General features: G+C 40.4%; 1 protein-coding gene and 1 non-coding gene across 5 annotated transcripts in view; one reads left to right on the top strand and one right to left on the bottom strand.

Annotated features, from left to right (window-relative positions):
- The first annotated feature begins 999 nt into the window (after positions 1-999).
- Positions 1,000-19,697, top strand: part of Wdr33 (WD repeat domain 33) — a 98,026-nt gene continuing 79,328 nt past the window's right edge. For 2 of the 4 annotated variants that reach the window (XM_020168353.2, XM_074070458.1), the window contains exon 1: positions 1,000-1,161. The gene's annotated coding sequence lies outside the window, so the exon portion shown is untranslated. Of the gene's footprint in view, positions 1,162-6,907; positions 6,944-19,697 lie in introns of all 4 variants that reach the window. The other 2 variants (XM_074070457.1, XM_074070459.1) reach the window with 2 other exon arrangements.
- LOC141422900 (small nucleolar RNA SNORA70) lies at positions 6,570-6,707 on the bottom strand. The gene has a single exon (XR_012447602.1). It is a non-coding gene; the product is annotated as a small nucleolar RNA SNORA70 (small nucleolar RNA).

Here is a 19,697-nt window from a genome sequence, read left to right on the forward strand (position 1 = left end):
GTTTGTGCCCCCCCCCCGCAGAATATTGTCACAGTTACAGGAAACATTGCAGAACTAGATGGAGACTTGTAACTTTGCACAACTAGCAGAAAGCTGCTAGTAGACTCAGAGTGGGGAAACCAAGGTGAATACCAGACACGGTAAATCCCAGGAAAATAGCCAAGCTGGCCCCAACACTAAGGATGCAAACCAGAGCCTTACACCCGCCAGTCAAAAGCCTTATCATTGAACTATACCCCAGTCCCCCCTTACCTTGACTACCCAACATTTAGACGGCTCCTTAGGGTCACCTAACTGGGCCTACATTTTTTTTTTTAATGGTGAAAAGTTTAGCAAAGTTTATTAATAAAGAAATATATTTTCAGTAGACTGCAAGTGGGTCGTCTCTAGAGTGAGAAGAACGCTGGCGCAGCAGTTAGGCCATAGGACTTCTGCCATCCTGTTCTGCGCTTACCACGTGTAACTGGAACTGTTTGTCTCTCCTACTTTGAGGACCTCTTTAGTCGGGTTTATTACACGCTCAGAGTTAGGAAACAACAGGCAGAAGCACCTCCAGCTCGAACAAGTGGTCGGTGCAACCAGTTATGGGTTTTCCGGCCCACCCATCCCGCTCCTCCCACCTGTGTGCTCACACTCTTTGAGGATAGGAAACTTACACGTCGTAGCCTTGAGTAAAATTTGGGCTTTCCAAATTCTTGCTTGTTGCTTCCAGGCTTACGATAATTCCTACCCGCATGCAATCTAAGAAGTGAAAATTAAATTCTTGCCACTTGAGGTGGTAGAAAAAGCATCGTCAAAGACCCTCGACTTAACACTCCTCCAGGAAGCAGCCCAGACCACTCGCAGCGGAACAAAAGAAGCACTCTATAACCGCGCGGGGATCACGCCAGGCCCGGCCCCTCACCTATGCACATGCGCAGATCGAGGCCTGAGGAGCCCCCTCCCCTCCCCCGCGACCCAGGCGCGCATGTCGTATGCCGTACGACCGTGCGTGTTGACGCAACGGCGTGCGCTCTGTGGCTCATAAGGGAAGATGGCGCTTGCTCCCTTGGAGGAGAGGGGTTGAGAGGGGAGAGGCAAGGGGGTTGGAAAAGAGAGGGATTCATTATAGTGAAGACGAACGCCACGTTCGCCGTTCGGAGCTCTGCTCAACGCCAGTCGGTAAGTGCAGTGGTGGCGTGGGACCGCTTGCCTGCTGCTGGCGGCTGCACTCCGCCATTTTCAGGCCCGGCCGTTGCGTGCTTTGGGGACTGGAGGGGCTCCTGGGGACAGGTTGGAGGAGCTGGGAGGCTGATGAACGAAGGGCTGGCGAGGCTGCTGTGGGTCTTAGTGGAGAGGCCTGAAGGCCTCCAGGAGAGGAGGAGGGCATGGTTGAACTAAGGCGGGACGAGGGACCGGTGACGAGGAGACCTAAGGCCGGCCACGGTAAGACGTGAAGTTTCGAGGCCCGTTTAAACAGTGATTTGGGGCGGGAGTAGAGGAGTGGGTCGAGAGTTGCATGGACTGTGGCTTTGAGTTGGTTGCAGGGGTCTCGAGAAGCTAATGGGGAACCTGTAAAGCAGCTGAAGGTTTAGCCTTGATGTTGAATCAGTGTTTGATACGGGGATAAAGGCAAAGCCCTGTCCTTTGGAGTAGTTATGTTCCCATGTGACTTTAGATAATGCACCCCACAAGTGTTTCTTCAATAATCCTCTATCTCCATTTTTTAAGTCGCCTTTTGGCCACTGCAAAAAAAAAAAAAAAAAAAAAGCACACCCACGCCTTCTGGCAACTAGATATTTAGGGTCCTAGAAAGCACTCTTGTTTTTATTTTTTCTTTGAAATGGAATCTACCTGTGTTTCCCAGGTTGGCCCCAAATTTCCGATCCTCAGTCTCCAGAGCAGTTGGGATTACAGGAGCGGGATTACGAGCGCATTACTACCATGCTGGGATAGCGTTTCTGTTTTAAAGAAAAGAAAATAAATGTTGATACTTGGTTGTAACTTTTGTGGTTTTATTGCCCTTCCCGAGTAAGGAGGAGAAGGAGGGCCTGTGGGAAGGGAAATTTCGTAATTAGATTTGTTTAAATCGAATCAGAAAAATACGGGTTACTTGTAGAAAGACTGTCAAAACAAGTCCCCCCCCCCCGCCCCCCGGCCCCCCCCCCCCCCCGAGACAGGGTCTCGTTACGTAGCCCAGGCTGGCCTCTTAACTCGGGATCCTTCTGCCTCAGCCTTCTGAGTGCTGGGACTACAGGCTTGTACCACCACCCGAGCAAAAATGTTTTAAAGTAGTTTCTACACAGATGACATCCTGTGCAGGAACTTTGGAAAGAGCATATGAATAAAATGTCAGTGCTGAAAAGGCACACCTATCTGTAGCACAGCTTTTAAGTGTGCTCTGGAGATGAAATGCACATAGTATTTTTTTTTTCCCTGTCTGTGAACATTGTGCTGTGGTCGATCTGTTTAATTCAAACAAAACTAGTGAATGTTAGTTAAAAGGAAAAATGTTAATTGCTACTCTTAATGGCATTTTTCTTTTCCTGATCTTAAACTCATCTTTTATTACTATAAGATACTTCTTTGTTTTTTAAGTTGGTTTCCTTGCCCAGTAGAAGGTAAAATACTGTATAGATTTGAACTTGTGTATTTAGCTTATTTCTTAGATACTTGGAGGAAAATTGGATTTTTTCCTGTATTCCTGGGAATAATTACGGTACAAAGTTGGCTTACATCACAGTTTGTTAGGGAAACATAAATGGTTATTTAGAAGCTGACAGCTTAATTTGTATTCTTTTTTGGCTGATGAAAAATACCGGTCTATTTTGCCTTCACAGTTTTATCTTGACCTAAGCGTTTAATCATATTTTTACTAATCATTTAAGGTGCTTATTCAGAGCTCTCCTTGCTAACTCATAAAAAGTCCATATACAGTTCACATTTCTTTTGTGTGTGTGTGAAAATATTATTTGATTATTGCCAAGTTAAAACTTTTACATTTCAGAATAAAAAAGTAAGGTTACAGTAGAGCTTTCTTACTTCAGCAAAGATAGTGAGTTTGTCAGTTTTGTTTAATTACATTTATGTAATCCTTTTGAGGTTGCTTAGCACAAAATTTGGAATTTTGCAAGTATTTTTACGTAAAATAGTGATTATTAGAGCCCTCAAATGGAAATGTTCCTTATCAAAGTATGTTTTTCTTTTGTAAGAGATGTTCTGTCCTGTTGAAACAGTGGAAGTTTCTCTGTTGCTGATATGTTGTGTGACAGGTTTTTTTTTTTTTTTTTTTTTTTTTTTTTTTTTCCGGTACTGGGGTTTGAACTCAGCTCCTCATGCTTGCTCATCAGGCACTCTACCCCTTGAGGCACTCCACCAGTCCTGTTGTGTGACAAGTTGCCTTACTTGTCACACAAATACTTAGAAGTATTTTGGTTTTTTTTCTTGTTAGCAGTGTTTCTTTTCTTTCTTTCTTTCTTTTCTTTTCTTTTTTTTTTTTTTGGTGGTCTGTTTGAACTCCAGCCTTGAGCTTGAAAAGCAGGTGCTCTACCTCTTGAGCCATGCCTTCAGTCCAGTTTGTTTTTTTTTTTTTTTTTTTTGGTGGGACTGGGGTTTGAATTTAGGGTGTCATGCTTGTTGGGAAGACACTCTTACCATTGGAACCATTCCATTACTGCCTTTTTGTGTTGAGTCTTTTCGAGATAGGGTCTCTCAAACTATTTGCCTATGCTGGTTTTGGTCTCTGCCTTCTGAGTAGCTAGGATTATAGGCATGAGCCACTGGCACTTGGCATGCTCTGATTATTATTTATTTTTTGGTGGTACTGGGGTTTGGACTCAGGGCCTCCTGCTTGCTAGGCATACACTTTACCACTTGAGTCACTACACCAGCCTGCAAGCCCTGGCTTTTTTTGTGTTTGGTATTTTTGAAATAGGGTCTCAAGAGCTATTTCCACAGGACTGGCTTTGAACGGCAGTCCTACTGATCTCTGCCTTATGAATAGCTAGGTTTACAGGTATGAGTGCTACCGGCCCCTGGCATGCTCTGGTTGTTTTTGGAGATGGGATCTCTTGAACTTTTTTGCTCCAGTAGGCCTCAAGCGTCAATCCTTTGCATCTCAGCCTCCCCAGTAGCTAGTAGTACAGGCATGAGCCACTAGCACTTGGCTAAAACTTCTCTGCTTGAACATAGTTTTCCTTGGTTTTCTCTCCCACACAAATGACTTACACTAGTCGTAGACACAGAAGCTCTTCAGCATATTGGAGAATGTAACTCACATTACTCTGTCCCTTAAACATTTTAGTAATTTTCTGGTAGAATAACTAACTATAAGATTTGAACCTTTTTTCATAATTTTAATGATTAGAAAGTCCCAGAGTTGGGTAGTACTGGAAATAGAGTCATACGTTTCAGTGGCAGAATGCCTGGCTCACCACTAAGCTAGCATTTTTTTTTTTTTTTGGATGGGTATGGGGAGGCGAGGAGAGGGTCGGCTACTGAGGACTGAATTCATTCAGGGCCTTGCTTGTGCTAAGCACATCCTGTACCAGTGTACACCTTGAGTCCTAAATGAGCTTTTTTTTTTTTTTTTTAAATCAGATCAGTTAATTAAACTCTCTGAGCTTCAGTTTTTTCTTCTTTCCTTATATATAAAAATGTTAATTTGTAACACTTAATGTCAAAGGTGTAAGAACCTAAAATTTGCTGAATACCTATTACTACTACTACTAGTAGTACTACTACTAGTGACTGGAATTTACTTATTTATTTAGTTAGTATTTGATGGTACTGGGGTTTGAACTCAGGGCTTTGTGCTTGCAAAGCAGGCTCTCTACTATTGAGCTACACCTCCTGTTCTCTGTGACTGGAATTTAATTGGTGAACTCTTTTTCAGTTTCTAAACATTAACACTAATGTGTCCTTTTAAAACTTACTGACAGTCTCTTTCCTTTGATAAATTAATACTTTCACTGTGTTATGAAAGCATCTTGAGTATATTTCTAATTAATATATTTTGACTATTGTTTTTCTCTACTTACAAGTTTCTTGGAAGACAGATACTCTGTGCCTTATACTCTTGTATTTCTAAAACCTAGGCATAAAAAATGAAGAATGAATTTTCACTCATGACTGCAAGGGTCTGTATTTCGCACTGACCTGGTTTAATTCAACTCTATCCTTTGCTTATGACCTTGCCTGGATCATCTCCTTTTCAAACTAATACTTTCGGATCCTGTTAATTCCTCAGACTCTACCTATTTCATCCCAATGATAAGGTCTTCATTGATTTTCATTTATTTATGATTTGCTCTAGTTAATCTAGGATCTCTGTGACTGCTGCCTTCTGTTACTTCATGCCCATCATACCTGGCACTGTGTGTTATATTTTGAGGAAGTCCTTAAGTGGGTTGTTGAACTTGAAAATTGACAGGTCAAGTGCTGGTGGCTCATGCCTGTAATACTAGCTACTTGGAAGACTGAAATCAGGAGGATTGAGGTTCAAGGCCAGCCTAGGCAAATAGCTCATAAGACCCCATCTCCAAAATAACCAGAGCAAAGTGGACTGGAGGGGTGGCTCTAACAGTAGAGGGCCTGCTTTGCAAACCCTGAGTTCAAATTCCAGGCCCACCAAAACTAAAAAAGTGACTTAGACTGAATTTGATGTTTAAGATAATTTGTTCTCTTCTCTTTTTGCTGTATCATTTAGTAGAATACATTTTAGGAGGGTTTTTTTTTGAGACAGTCAAACTGTCCAACTTGCTCTCCTTCTGCTTCACTGCTCCAGTAGTCCTGGGATTATAGGTGTGACTGCCAGATGTTAGTTTGCCTCAGCATCTACAACACAAAGCTACTTGGTTAGTATGGTGTCTACCAGATTTCTTTATTAAAAAAGTACATTTTTTCCCCTTTACAATTGTCCTTGGTCTGGGGGTGATAATTTTGGCATCCTGTGAGTATCTTGTTTTTCATTTTGAGATTTTATGTGTTATGAGAAATTTCAAATGTGCAGAAAAGTTGGAAAAATAGTACAATGAATGTCTATAAACCTCCTTTTTGTATTTAACAGTTACTAACATTTAGCCATTTTGCTTTAGCTTTCTTCCTGGCCCCCCTCCATTTGAAATTAAATTGTGGGTATGCTTTTTCTTCCCTTAGTATTTGAAATAATGTCATTTTCTCCTACACTATTTTTTAAAGGTAGACAGGATTTATTTTTGAGCATGATTTAGGAGGGGACAGCACAGTGCAGTGTTAGCCACTTGTCCAAGGGACCACAATTAGGGATTTATTTGACCCCACATCCATTAGGGATGAGCTGCTTCTCAACTACCATGTGTTCAGGTTCATCTGCACTGAACTTCATAAAGCCCCACTTCTTGGAGATGTGGATCTTCTAGTGGTCAGAGAACTTGAACTTGGCCCTGCATAGGGCCTCAATCACATGTTCCTTATTCTATAGCTTGGTGCAGATGGGCATGCTTATCTGGCCAATGTGAACCCTGGCCACTGTGCCCTGGGGCTTCCCAAAGGCAGCCTTGGGGCCTTGACTGGGGACAGAGTGAGATCAGAGACATGAACATCCATTGTAGAAGTGTCTTCCAAGGTCCCTTAGGGCAACCCACACAAGCAGCATGCTGTGTACACTACTGAGGAGGCTGCTGTTTGCAGCCACTGCATTCTAGGTCCCTATGGGTAAAGGAAGCTTTAATTGGCCTATACTTTTTTACGTTATTTTAAACCATGTTCCTGCTAAGAGCATTACAACTGGGGTGGGGGAGGGAGGTGGCCCAAATAATGTATACATATGTAAGTAAATGCAAAAATGATAAAATAAAATTAAAAAGAGCATTACAACTGTATTGTCTTTATCATGAGTAAGGCAATAAGCATTAAATCTATAGCATCTTTTTATTTTATTTTTTTGCAGCTCTGGGGTTTGAACTCATGGACTTACAGTTGCTAGGTGGGTGCACTTCTTGAGCCATGACCCCAGCCCCCAGCACCATCTTTTTAAAGAATGTTCCACGTGGTCAAGCTTGGTGGTATGTGCCTATAGTGCCAGCTACTCAGGAGGCTGATGCAGAAGAATCAGCCTGAGCCCAGGAATTTGAGGCGAGCTTGGGAAACATTAAGATCCTAGCTCTTACATAACAAGGGTGGAGATGGGGGTCAAGCTCAAGATGAGATCCTCCTGACCTATGTCTTCTGAGTAGCTGGGATTATAGGGGTGAGCCACCAATGTCCAACACCAGGTTTATTTTGTTGTTTTGCTGATGGGGTCTTGCTAACCTCTGCCCCATTGCTGGCCTCAAATCATGATCCTCTAGGTTTCCCCTTTCTAAGTAGCTTCACTTTAGGTTTTTTAATTTTTTTTTTAGTATGTGTGTGTGGTACTGGGGTTTGAACTCAGGTCTTTGTGCTTGCCAAGCAGGTGCTCTACCACTTGAGCAATATCTCTAGTCCATTTTACTCTGGTTATTTTGGGAATCTCTTGGAATTATTTTCCTGGACTAGCCTTGAACCTTAATCCTCCTGATCTCAGCCTCTCAAGTAGGTAGGATTATAGGTTTGACCCATCAGTACCCAGCTCATTGTGATATTTTCTTACATGCATATAAAAATACTTTTATCATATCCCCTCTGTTACCTTCTTTTATCCTCCCTGTCCCCCTTCAGTGTCCCTAATTAGTGCCTCCTTTTCGTGTCCTTTTTTTTACTTCCCTACCTAAATCCCACATATGAAAGAAAAGAAACTATGCAGAATGGAGTCTGGTCTATTTTCCTTAACATAATCTCCAGTTCAATCCATTTTCCTGTAGACAACACTTTTGTCTTGGCTTAACCTGTCCCAAATTTGGCTATTGTGAGTCACTCCTCTTTAAGCTAGATCTCATGTCTGTTTTGACTAAACCCTAATTGATCTTTCAAACTGTCTTGCTTTTTGGCAAAACAAAATAACCCAGATCCTTCTTAATATTTTGCTCTCTTGTTTTTTATATTTTCTCATTTCTCCAAGGATCCCTGTTTCTTTTAATAGAAAGTGATATTTATGGACAAAATTTGGATACTAAGCTGGGTACAGAAGCTTGTGCCTGTAATCCTACCAGCTGAGGAAGCTGAGGCAGGAAAATTCAGTTTGAAGCCAGTTTGGGCTACATAGTGAGATCCTATCTCAAAAATAAAATTTTTTTGGGCTCTATGGTAATATGTGTTGCTAGGCCCTTTTCAATGGTCAGAACTTAGAACTATGTTTTTAAAGAATTGTTTATATTGGCATTTTAAATTCCATATCAGTTATTTTGGGGATTTCTCAAGTAGAAGGTAGGTTCAGAATTACCATAACCTTACCAAGTACATTTTTTCTTTTCAGTCCCTTTTTTTTTTAACTTAGAATATATTGAACTAAAGACAAACAGAAGTGTATGCAAAAAATTACTTGAAATAACATTTTTCTGCTTGATAACTTTGATTGTTCTGGTTATCAAGTGTGGCAGTTTCTGTGTTCATTATTAGGGTTTGCTTTTTTATTGATTTAAATTTTTTAATGTTAAATAGGGCCTGGGATTATACCCAGTGGTAGAGAGAGAACTTGCTTCGCATGTTGAGGCCTGTGGTTGTATCATTAGCATTGCAAAAATACATAAATAAGCTGGGTGTCACTGGCTCATGCCTGTAATCCTAGCTATTCAGGAGTCAGAGATCAGGAGGATCACAATTTGAGGCCAGCCTGGGTTGGAAAAAAAAAAATCAAAACCCTATCTCAAAAATATCCAACACAAAACAGGATTGGCGGTGTGACTTAGGTGGTAAAGTGGTTACCTAGCAAGGTTGAGGCCCTGAGTTCAGTACCATCAGTAAATAAATAAGAAGTATAATAAATTGAATGAGTGAATCAAAAATAAAGATAAGTTAAATATTTAGATGGCTTGAAGTGTAATATATTTGGCAGAGTCTTGTTTCTGTGTCTAAATGCTCCACTCCCATTCTCACCTAATATATGTGTGTATATTCTTATTTTCCTTTTCTTAGGAAAATATTTGGTATACTGTATATACTCGTGATCCTTGTTTTTTTTTTTTTTTTTTTCTTCTTCAAGGCTTTTTTGATGGTACTGGGGTTTGAACTTGTAGGCATTCAACCACTTGATTGAGGCACTCAGCCAGCCCTAAGGCAGGGTCTTGATATATAAGCCCAGGCTGGTTGCTGTCGTTACAGGCATTTGTCACCGTGTCCTACTGATTTTTTTTTTTTTTTTTGGAGCAGCACTGGAGTTTGAACTCATGCCCTCACGCTTGCAAGACAGGCCCTCTTACCGCTTGAACCACTTTGCTAGATTTTTTTTTTTTTTGTGGTACTGGTGTTTGAACTCAGGGCCTACACCTTGAGCCATTCTACCAGCCCTGTTTTATGGTGGGTTTTTTTGAGATAGGGTCTCATGCACTATTACCCCAAGATTGGCTTCAAACTTGGATCCTCCTGATCTCTGCCTCCTAAGTAGCTAGGATTACAGGTGTAATCTGCATCTGGCCTGATTTTTTTTTTTTAATGTTGTAAAAAATTTGTAGTTAGATTTACTATCTTAACACTCTACCACCACCACCCTATCCCCGTACCACAGATTGAACCCAGGTCCTTGTGCTTGCCACACAAGCACTGTGCCTCTGGAAACTATCAGCTTAGTTCTTTTTGTGCTTTTAGTTAAGTTTTTTTTTTTGAGGGGGGTAACTGGGGTTTGAACTCAGGGCTTCATGCTTGCTAGGCAGCGCTCTACCACTTGGGCCAGCCACTCCACCAGCCCTGTTTTGTGTTGGGTTTTTTTGAGACAGAGTCTAGCACACTATTTATTTTAGCTGGCTTCAAACTGTGATCCCCTGATCTTTGCCTTCTGAGTAGCAGGATTATAGGTGTGAGCCCCCAGTGCCTGACTCTGTGTGTGTGTATGTGTGTGTGTGTTTTGGTGGCACTAAGGTTTGAACTTAGGGCCTTACACTTGCTAGGCAAGCACCCTACCATGTGAGTCACATCTCCAGCCCTTTTTACTTCAGTTGTTTTTCAGATAGAGTCTTGGTGTTTTTTAGCCTGGGTCAGTCTGAATTCTCATCCTCCTGCTCATGCCTCCTAAGTAACTGGGATGTCAGGTGTGCCACCACATCCAGCCTACTGGTTGAGATAGAGTTTCCAACCTTGATGCTCTTGATGCTACCTCCACAGTACATAGGATTTTAGGTGTGAGCCACCATGCCTGGTGTGTTTTTAGTTTGTTTTTCAGAGAGGGCTTCAGGCTAACTTTACCTCGGCTGGCCTTGAACCATGATCATCCTACCTCTGCCTCTTAAGTAGCTGGGACCACAGGTGTATACCACCATGCCTGGCTTTTTTTTTTTTTTGTGGTATTGGGGTTTGAACTCAGTCCTTCGCTACTTGCAAAGCAGGTATTCTACCACTTGAACCACACCTCCAGTCCATTTTGTTCTGGTTATTTTGGAGATGGGGGTCTTGTATAAATACGAATTTTTGGTTAGAATAGTGAGTTTAACTTATGGTTAGAAAGCTGTAAGCTTTAGTTTGGGCTCTAATGAAAGCAATTCTCAATACTGCACCAAACCATAACTCTTAAATAAAGGAAAGCTCAAGTGAAAGATACTGAAGAACATGTTTTAGTGAATTTTTGTTTTCATTAAAAAAGAAAAAGCCAGTGTAGCCCACAGGATATGTGACCGATGTGAGACTTTTTCTTTTTTCTTTCTTTTTTATTTTTATTATTCATATGTGCATACAAGGCTTGGGTCATTTCTCCCCCCTGCCCCCACCCCCCCTTTTTTTTTTTTTTTTTTTGACAGCACTGGAGTTTCAATTAAGGGCCTCAGCCTTGCTAGGCAGGTGCTCTTACTGCTTGAACCACTCTGTCAGCTCCCCCCCTCTCCCTTTTTATATTTTAAAAATATTTTTTGAGATAGTGTTTCTCAAACTGTTTGCCCGGGGGTAGCTTCAAACAGTGATCCTCCTGACCTCTGCCTCCTGAGTATCTAGGATTATGATTATAACTGCAGTGTGAGCTACTGGCACCTGGCCTCTTTCATTTTTAAGTATTTGATTAACTTTACTGTCATCATATCCTTAATAACCACTGTTCTTTTGAAATCCAGATTGACTTGTTTGAAGCAAAATACCAAATTGTTGAGATGGTGTATGTCATGCTGACAGAATGTCTCAAGTGCTACTATGGCTCAAGTGGTACAGGGGGTTGAACTCAGGACTTTTGCCTGCCTAACAAGTGCAAGGCCCTGAGTTCAACCCTCATCCTTTCATTTTAGAAGGGATGGTATGTGTCATAAGGTAATTAAAAGGCACAATATGGTTGGGGTTGTAGAGTGAAGCTCCAGCCCTGGGTTCCATCCCTAATACCATAAAACAACAACAACAGACTCACCATAAATTCCAAATATACTGAGGAACTGTAACCTTGTAGCCCAATAAGGATAATAGTAATAGAAACTAAGAAATGCTATTTCAAAATCAAGATGCTCTCCAAAGTAAAGTTTGCCATTTCTCCTTGCTAGTGACAGATTTGAAATACTCAGGACCAATCAACTCCTTAGGATTGTCCATTTGGCAATGATTGTCTGTTTGTGTTCTATTAAATGCTTTTTACCTTCAATTGTTAATCCAGGCTGAAAAATAAGCTAGTGAGGAGATGTGAGTGTATGTAGCTTAATAGTAGAGTGTTTGCCAATCATATGGGTCCTGGATTCAATCCCAGTGCTGCACCCAAAAACTGAATGAATTAGTGACCCCCTACCCCACCAGAACATCTCATAGTATAACTTGAAAGGGCTTTTTGGTTTATTTTCTTTGGGAGAGAGCCAGAATCTTCCATCAGTAAACAGCTGTTTGCATTAATTATTTTGTGGTTTTTGAGCTGTCATATCCAGCTTTGTTCAAAATTATCAACTAGAGTCTTCTTTTTTTACTTTTTAAAATTTAAGTTTCCTAATGGTTTTCAGTCTTTTTTTTTTTTTTTGAACTCAGGGCCTCACTCTTTAGGCAGGCACTCTGCCACTTGAGCCACTCCACCACCCCTTGATTTTCAGTTTTTAAATCTATCAGGTAATCATGAGATTCAGTAGAATTTTTTTGCTAGATTTTCTGGTGGTGGTGATGGTGGTATGTGATAGCAGTGTATAACCCAGTGCCTCCCTCGTATGTATCAAGTACTCAAACTGTAGTTGAAATTATTAGGGAATTTTTCTTACACACATTTTATTTCCAACTATATTTAAATTGCTTTTGTATTCAGAGTACGCATTTCCCCTTCTGTATCTGAACATAACCACAATACAACACTACCTTAGGGGTAGTACTTTTTCTCTCTCTTTTTAGAGTGCCTGAGGACTGAACCCAGGCTGTGGCATTTGCTAGCCATGTGTCCAACCACTGAGCTACACTCTGCCTGTGACTTTACTTTTCAAAAGGTCCTTTTTTATTCTTTCATTTGTTTAAGTAGTCAACGGTATATATGCATAAATTAAAAATAAAAGATAAGAGGTATGAGAAGATGAAACAGTGATCCTTCGTCTTCTCAAAACTGTTCTTCAGCCTTCTGTAATCTATGAGGTAGCTACTATTGTTAACAGTTTGTATAACTAATATGTTTGCTACAAATGGATTTTTTTGCAATTTTTATTAATACATAATAGTTGTACATTGTGACATTTATATATGTGCTTACAAAATATCTTAATGAGATTTCACCCTCTCCATCATTATCCCATTATCCCTCCTCCCCCCTTCATAGAACAGTTTCTTTCTTTCTTTCTTTCTTTTTGATGTACTGGTTTGAACTCACCTTGAGCCACTATGCCAGCCTTTTGTTTTTTTTTGTGATGGGATTTTTGGGCTAGGTCTCTGTAACTATTAACCCTGAGCTGGCTTCTAATGGCGATCCTCCTGATCTCTGCCTCCTGAGTAGCTAAGATTAACAGGCGTGAGTTACCAGTGGTCCAGCTGGTAGAACAATTTCAACAGGTTTTATTGTTCTATTTTCATACATGAATACAAAATACTTCAACCATGTTTGCCCTTATTCATCCTCTTTGTTCCTCCCTCTGGTACCTACTCCAAGACAGGACCTCTTTTACCTTCCTGTTCTTTTTTTTGTTTTGTTTTGTTTTTTTTTTGGTGAGACTAGGGCTTGAATCTGGGCTTGTCACTTGCAAAGTAGGTGCTCTATTGCCACTCCTCCTGTCCTTCATTTTCTTAAGTGTATATTGATTTTTTAAGGAGGTTTTTGCGTTGGTATTTCATGCATGTATATATTGTACTTCAATCAGATTAACCTCCTGTGTTTACTCTTTCTGTATTGCCCTGCTGCCCTACTATTCAACAGCTTTCCTCTTGTTGATTGATCTTCACTTTTGGCATTGTTCATTTTCAGGTTTTGCTGATTTACTGGGTTGATCATGCTTGATCATACTTTCCTAGCACTCATGGGTTCATCAATTCCCTTTTGAGTTTTATTCTTTCCTGATGTCTTATGTTTATGATTGTTTTTCTTCCTCTTCTGTGTGAAATACTCCCTTGAGTACCTTCTGTAATGCAGATTTGGTGGACACCACTTTAGCTTATCCTTGTCTTGGAAGGTCTTTATTTCTTCATGGAGATTGAAGGATAGTTTTGCTGGAACAGTATTCGTCGTTGACAGTATGTTCCTTTGTTGTTGCTTTTCACATACTTACTATTCTATACTCTGTCTTGTACTTTGCTTTTTTTCCCTTAACAGTCTATCTTGGAGTAGATAGGTAGAGCTATCTCCTTTATAATAGTTGCATAATATGCGTTCTGTAGATATTTCATGATTTTCTTTAACATTTCTGTTGAGATATTGGTTCCTTTCCACTTTTTTGTTTGTTTGTTTTGACCAGTAAAGTGGGAAAGTTTATAGTGATAGAAAAATAAGAAAGAGTAAAATTCAAAAAAATTTTTTTTGGTGGAACTGGGATTTAAACTCAGGGCTTCGAACTTGCAAAGCTTGAGCCACACCCCCAGTCCTCGACCCAGACTTTGTGTTTGTATTAACTGACATTGCGCCTGCACTTACTTAAAGGGTATTGTCTCTAGTCTTTTGTTACGACAAACAGTGTTCCACTGAACCATAGACATATGTATTTGCACAGGTTGTGTGAGCATGCCTGTTGGGATAAATTTGTGAAAGTGGAGTTGTTCAAAGAGATACACACGATCAGTGTATGAATATGAACCTCGGTCCTACTGATCTTAGCCTCCCAAGTAGCTAGGATTACAGGCGTGTCACAGTTGGAATAACAGTTACTCGAAAATCTGCCTCCAGCTTCTTCTGCTACTACTTCTTTCCTTTGTCTTGTCTGTGAACCACTTTTATGAGCGCAGAGTTCCTTTTTACTACAGTGTGGTGTGTCCTCTGCCCTTCTTTCCTTTACCTCAGTTATACAGTCAGCTGAGGTTTTTCTGTTTTACATATGTGCCTCCCTCACATGATTTCTTGTCTCATCTTCTGTTTTTCTTTGAGAGGGGTTGGACTGGAGTTTGAATTCAGGACTTCTCACTTGAAAAGCAGATGCACTACCGCTTGAACCACACCTCTAGTCCCCATCCTCCCTTTGGATGGTATTGGGGTTTGAACTTGGCCTCAAGTGCTCTACCAGTTGAGCCACTCCACCATCCCTTGTTTCTTACAGCATTTTCCAAAACTATTTCAGAAGCCAAGTGTGGTGGTGCACATTTATAATCCATGCACTTGGGAGGCTGAGGGGAGGTAGGAGAATGGCAAATTGAATTCAACCTGGGCTACATAGTGAGACTCTATCTCAAAGGAAAGAAAAAATTGAAAGACTTGTTTATAGTGTGAAAATTGAAGCAAGAAGGTAAAGTGGCTGGACACCAGTGGCTCATGCCCATAGGAGGCAGAGATCAGGAGGATTGTAGTTTGGAGCCAGCTCTGGGCAAATGGTTCTTGGAAAAAACCTGCCACAAAAAAGGGCTGGCAGAGTGGCTCAAGTGGTAGAGTGCCTGCCTGGCAAGTGTGAGGCTCTAAATTCAAACCTCAGTGCCTTGTTCGACATTAGCTGGGAGCTTGGGCTAGGATCCGCTCAAATTTTTCACTACTTTGGTAGTAGTCATTCGTGGACATGCACATGGTTTGTGTGCCAGAATGGCTGCCACAGCACTGTGAGTATTGGTTTTGGGTCTACAGGTCAGTTTATTTGCAAGTAGGCAAATAATGCAAATACAGAATCTGAATTGTGAGGATCAACTGCCATTTAGAGGATAGAGAGACCATAGAGTCCTGTGGGGCTGGAAGCATGGCAGAAGCAGTAGAGTGCCTGCCTAGCAAGCACAAAACCCTGAGTTCAAACCTCAGTACCGTAACAAAACAACAACAAAAAGTCCTGGTACCTCCATGGATTTTTTTTTTTTTAAGGCTATTGTGAATTGAACTGTTTTTTAATTTCTTTCTCAGCTTCACTGTTGTTATGTAGAAAAACTACTGGTTTTTGTATGTTGATTTTTGTATTCTGCTGCATTGCAGATCTAGGAGTTTTCTGGTGGACTCTTTAGGGTGTTTTAATTATAGGATCATGTAATCTGCAAATAGGGACAATTTGACTTCTTTCTTCCCTCTTTGAGTCCCTTTTATTTATTTATTTTTTTCTGGCCTTATTGCTCTGGTGAGGAAGTCCAGTCTTATTTGAAGTATTAGTTCTTGCCTCATTCCTAACTTTAGAGGAAATGATTTCAGTTGTTCCCCATTTAGAACTATGTTGGCTTTAGATTTATCATACATAGCCTTTATTATATTGAGCTGTGTTCCTTCTATTCCTAGTTTCTTTAGAATTTTTATCATGAAAGGTTGTTAATTGTTAAATGCTTTTTCTGAATCTATTGAAAGGATGTGGTGTTTGCCCTTGGTATTGTTTATGTGCTGTATTACATTTATTGATTTGTGTATGTTGAACATTGTGTCCCTTGAATGAAACCAACTTGATTATGGTATTTGATTTCTTTAATTTGTTAGTGAATTTGATTTGCAAGTATTTTGAGAAATTGTTTTATTGTTTACTTATTTTTGTGGTATTGGGATTTGAATTTAGGGCCTCACACTTGCTAGGCAGGCACTCTACCACTTAAGCCATTCTGCCAGCTAATTTTTTAATTAAAAAAATTTGAAATTAATGTATAATAATTAGTGTATTCTGTATTAATAAAACAGAGGTATTATATATGTGGTATTCACACATGCATATATTGTATTTTGATCAGATTAACTCCCTCTCTTATTCCCTCCACCCCCTCATTTTTTTTTTTTTTTTGTGGTACTGGGGTTTGAACTCAGGGCCTCACACTTGCTAGGCAGACACTCTACCACTTGAGCCACTCCGCCAGTCCTGCCTCCTCATTTTCAATAGCTTTCAGTGGGTTTCCTTATGCTATCATCTTACATAGACACAATTTTTTTTGATATTGCAAGTATTTTATTGAGAATTTTTGCGTTTAGGTTCATCAAGAAATTGGTCTGTAATCTTTTTGGTGGTGTTGTGGCCTTCATGGGTTTTAGTATCAGGGTAACCCTGGCTTTATAGAATATGTTTAGTATTGTTCCTTCCTTTTCTATTTTATGAAATAGTTTGAGGAGCATTGTTTTTCTTCTAAGGGTGTGCTAGAACTTATCAGTGAACCATATGGTCCTATTTTTTTTTTTAATTGGCGGTACTAGAGTTTGAACTCAGGGCCTCATGCTTGTTAAGGAGGCGCTCTACCACTTGAGCTACTCCACCAGCACTATTTTGTGTTGGGTATTTTCAGGGAGAACTATTTGCCTAGGGCTGGCTTCAATCCTTGATCCTTCTGCTCTCTGCCTCCTGAGTAGCTAGGATTACAGGTGTGAACTACTGGTTTTGGCCTGTTTTGGGTTCTTTGTTGGGAGACTCTTCAATATCATATTGATACTGCTTCAGTATCGTTACTTGCTATAGATTTATTTCAGTGACTCCAATTTTGATAAGGCAAATGCTTCTAGAAATTTATCCATTTCTTTTGATTAGAATAAAAGTTTTCAAAGTATTTTCTAATGGGCCTTTGAATTTAATTGGTATTTATTGTGATAGTCCCTATTTTATCTCTAATTTTATTAATTTGTGTCTTCTCCCTCTTTTTTTTTTGTGGTGGAGCGTGTTTTTTGAGTGAAAGAATAGAGGTTTAATAAGCAGAGAGGAAAAGAAAAACCCCTTTTCGGGAGGGGTTCTCAAAAGGCTGAACCCCAGGACTGGGGTTTGAATTCAGGGTTTCCTGCTTGCTAGACAGGTGCTCCACTGCTTGAGTCATGCCTCTAGTCCTCCTTTAGATTAGTGTGGCTATTGGTTTATCAATATTTATCTTTTCAAAGAATCAACTTGATTCTTTTTTTGCGGGGGAAGGGGAGGGACTGGGGTTGAACCCAGGGCCTCAGGAGTTCCACTTGAGCCACTCTAGCATCCCTTTTTTTGTGATGGGGTGTTTTTTCTAGGAGATTGAGGTGCATCATTAGGTTATTGAGACCTCTGTCTGTCTCTCCCCATCTGTCTCATCTCTGTCTGTGTCTGTCTCTCTCTCTTTTGGAGGTACTAGGGTTTGAACTTGGGGCCCTTGCACTTGCTAGGCAGGCAGTCTACTGCTTGAGCCATACATCCAGTCCATTTTGCTCTGATTTTTTTTTGGAGATTGGAGGGGGTCTCTGGAACTATTTACCTGGGCTGGCTTCAAATCTTGATCCTCCCTATCTCAGCCTCCCTAGTAGGTAGGCATGAGCCAGTGATGCCCAGCTTGTGTTTTTATTTTCATTGAGTTTTTTTTTTTTTTAGCCAAGGTAATTATTTTTCCCCCCATATTAATTAGGATACATTCGTTGTACAGGGGGAATACATTATGACAATTCTAAATAGCCTTACATTGTACGTTGGTTAGATTGTCCCCAACCTCTGAACCCCCCACCCCCTAATTCTAGGAAGTGTATTTTTTTTTGGTCCTGAAGTTTGAACTCAGGGCCTACAACTTGAGCCTCTCCACCAGTCCTGTTGTATGTTGGGTTGTTTCAAGATAGGGTCTTGAATTACTTGCCCAGGCTGGCTTCAAACTGTGATTCTCCTGATCTCTGCCTTCTGAGTAGCTGGGATTACATTCATGAGCCACCAGTGCCTGACTCTCTAGGAAGTTTTTTACTCCCCCCACTCCCTCTCTTTACTTCTTTGACCCACTAGTCGTTCAACAGTACATTGGTCAGTCTCCATATGTTTGAATATTTTCTGTAGTTTCTTTTGCTATTGTAGTTTTGTTTGTGGCCTGATGGGGGGGTTAATTTTCTTGTATTTATTAAGACTTTCTATGTGTCCTAAAATATCTGTTTTGGAGAAAGTTCCATGGGCTGCTGAGCTGAATGTGTACTATACAGCTGCTGGATAACCTATTTAGTAGATACCTGTTAAGTTCATTGTGTCAGAGGGGATCTTGCTAACATTTTGCTGAAGGTGTTGTTGGACTGCCATCCTCCCTGTCTTCATCTCCAGAATAGCTAGGATCATAGGCATGGCTGGAAATAGCCTGGCTATTTGTTTTTTGAGACAGGGTCTTGCCATGTAGCCCCAGCTAGCTTTGAGTTCTTCAGCCTCAGCCTCCTGCATTCCAGGATTACAGAGACAGATGTGTAGCCACACCCAGCTCTTGTTTTAAATGTACATTTAGCTCTGTGATACATACATACATACATACTTTTATTTATACAAGCATATATAAGTAATACATATTTTAAAATCTCATATATTAAAAACTTTTCTTTTTCTTTTTCTTTTTTTTTTCTTTGAGATAGGGTCTTGCTATATTGCCCAGGTTAGTCTCCAATTCCTGGGCTCAAATGACCCTCTCATTTCAGCCTCCGACAGCTGGAGCTATATACAGGCACATGCAACTGTGCCTAGCCTTTGGTCTCTTGATAAATTCTGAGTTAACATCTACCTACAACATAAAATGCCATGGACTGAATAGATGTCTGAAAATCCACAGGTTGAAGCTTAATTACCAAGGTGATGGTATCAAGAGTGGGGCCTTTAGAAGGTGGTTAAGTCTTAGAGCAGATCTCTCATGGGTGGTACTAATACTCTTATAAAGGGATTTTTTTTTTTTTTTTTTTTTTTTTTTTTTTTTTGCTGAGTTTGGTGGTTTGTGCCTGTAATTCCAGCACTTGGGAGACTGAGACAGAAGGATTTCCAGTTTAAAGCCAGCCTGGATACGTAGGGAGACCCTGTCTCCAAAAAAAGAAAAAGCAAAATTGGCAGAAAAAAGGAGAAAAAGTCTTTGTAACTTAAAAAATTGCCTAGATAGGACCAAAATCACAAAACCAATGGATAAATTGGATTTTATTAAAATAAAAACTTCAGCTCTTTAGGACTGAGTTTAAATTCAGTGATAGAGTGCTTACCTAGCATTTGTAAGGCCTGAGGTTCTATATCTGGCACTGAAAGAAACAAAACAAGTACTCCCCCTTTTGTGTTTGTTTTTATTTAATTGTTTTATTTATTTATGTAGTGCTGGGGTTTGAACTCAAGGCCTCATGCTTGCTAAGCAGGCACTGTACCACTTGAGCCACTCCCTTAGCCCCCTTGTGTTTTTTTAAAAGATACTGGAAAGAGCTGGGCATGGTTAGCAGAAGAATC

The sequence above is a fragment of the Castor canadensis genome, chromosome 4 (assembly GCF_047511655.1).
Source record: "Castor canadensis chromosome 4, mCasCan1.hap1v2, whole genome shotgun sequence".
NCBI lineage: Eukaryota > Metazoa > Chordata > Mammalia > Rodentia > Castoridae > Castor > Castor canadensis.